Genomic DNA, 2500 nt, shown 5'->3' on the forward strand with positions numbered 1-2500 from the left:
ATTAATATAGGGTTAGCCCTTGAGATGTGGTGGGGTGGGAGGGAAAGAGGGAGGAGGAGAAGGAGGGAGGAAGGGAGAAAGGGAAGAAGGGAGGTAGGGAAGGAGGGAGGGAGGGAAGGAGGGAGGGAAGGAGGAAGGGAGGAAGAGAGAGAGAGAGAGGGGGGGGGTAATAGAAAAAGAGAAAAGAGAAAAGGGAGGGAAGAGCAGAGAGAGAGAATATAGAGAGAGTACACATGAATATACATGTTTGTTCGTTTGTTGAATAGATAGATAGTTAGTTATATAGTTAGATAGTTAGATAGACAGAGAAAGAGAGATAGAAGGGAGGAAGAGAGGGGGAGAAGAACTGCTAGAGGCCTAGAGGAGAGAGGGAGAGGGAGAGGGAAAGGAAAAAAAAAACAGAGGAAGAGTTAAATAGAACTAGAGAGAAAAGCTAAGAGAAAGACAGAAAACAGACAAGAAAGAAAAGAAAAAGAGAAAAAAATATAAGAGAAAGACAGAAAGTAGAAGACAGAGAGGAAGAGAGAGAGAGAGAGAGAGAGAGAGAGAGAGAGAGAGAGAGAGAGAGAGAGAGAGAGAGAGAGAGAATCAGCAGCGCACAAGAATAGAGAGGACAGTATCCTTCACATCCTTTCATACCCCCCCCCTCCCCTTCATCGCAAAGGAAAGGGAAAAAAGGGAGGGGGGGGGGGTAGGGTTACCACCGCGGATTTTCCTGAACTACAGAGAGAGAGAGAAATGTCTTTTTGTTTATTTAGCCACAAAATCAGCAACCGCGGAGCTTCAGGCCAACCGAACCAGGGACTGAAATCACAGAGTGGAAAGGAATACGTAAAAAGGAGAAGCATTTTCAATATCTTTTGCTTCGTTGTTCTTGTCACTGAGATTGTTGGCGATTGGCTGCGGGTTGCTAGGCTCCCTCGGACTGTTGAGATGAGAGGGAGATTTATTATGTACTGGTAATGGTAGTAATGATAATGATGATGATACTGATGATGATGATGATGGGATACTGATGATAATGATGATGATAATAATGATACTGATGATTTTAATGATGATGACAGTGATAATGGTAATAGTAAAAATGCTGATAATGATAGTAATGATAAAGAAAATATATTGATGATGATAAGGATAATAATATAACAATGATAATGATAATCCCCTCTCCCTCTCTCTCTCTCACTCTCAATCACTCACTCACTCACTCACTCTCTCTCTCTCTCTCTCTCTCTCTCTCTCTCTCTCTCTCTCTCTCTCTCTCTCTCTCTCTCTCTCTCTCTCTCTCTCTCTCTCACTCACCCTCTCTTTATATCTATCTATCTCTCTATATCTATATATCTGTCTATCTGTCTGTCTGTCCATATCTATCTATCTCTGTCTCCCCATATATCTATTTATCTATCTACCTCTTCACTCCCTCTCTTTTTCTCCCTCTCTCTACCTTTTTCCCTCCTACTTTCCCTCTCCCTCTTTCTCCCTCTCTCCCCTCCCTCTCTCCCTACCCCCCTCTTTTCTCCCTTCCTTCCTTCCTCTCTTCCATCCTCTCTCTCTCTCTTCTTCCCCATCTCTTTCTCCTTTCATAACCTGACTAAACTCCACACACAATTTTGAAAATAACAGGTCAAGGAGCCATGGGAATGTCGACAACACAAATCATTTTATGCTCCATTAACTCACGATTTCAAGCGAGAGGGAAACTGTGGCCACAATTTTTTTCTTTTTGTGACAATTAAGGGCAAAAGGAGATTTATTGTTGGGCGGAATCAGTTATTAAGTACCTGTCGTGTTCATGTTGTGGCAGTTTCCGTGCATGAATTTTTAATTACTCTTAATAAAGGCTGTTATGATATCAACGTTGTCGTTGGTTATGCTGTTGTTAACTAATATTTGTGGTAAGGAAGAATGTTAATTAATGTTTGTAGTAATAAAGAAAGTTAATTAATAAAGACGGTAATTAATACAAATGTTAATTAATAAAGATGTTAATTAATAAAGATGTAAATTAATGCTTGTAGTAATAAAAAACATTCTGATAGTTAATAGTAACATCCCTTTTATCACTATCATCTCTGCTATTTTAATATACGAGTATTATGTTTTATTTTTTGCTGGTGTATCTATATCTGCAATTAACGGCAAAGAAGGTCATTTAAGTGAAAGAACAATTAATCAGAATTAATTTTAACCAGAAGGCCTGTACCCCGGGAATAATGATGAAAAGGAACTCCAGAAGAGTTCTCTGTTCGCCCCCTCCCACTTTCCCTCTCTCTCCCCTTTTTTCTCTCTCTCCTTCTCCTCTTTTTTCCTTTCTTTTTTCCGTGTAGAGATAATGGAATGGACAGGATCCGGTTTCTCTTGCAGGCGTATTTCCTGACCTATGGTCTTTCTTTCTTCACGTTTATTTCTGTCCGGTCGTCTATCTTTTTTTATCCCCCCCCCCGAAAAAATATATAAATGCAAAATGAAATAAATAGGAAATGCATAAACTGATGAA

Source organism: Penaeus monodon, chromosome 16 (genome assembly GCF_015228065.2).
Source record: "Penaeus monodon isolate SGIC_2016 chromosome 16, NSTDA_Pmon_1, whole genome shotgun sequence".
In the NCBI taxonomy this organism is placed as follows: domain Eukaryota; kingdom Metazoa; phylum Arthropoda; class Malacostraca; order Decapoda; family Penaeidae; genus Penaeus; species Penaeus monodon.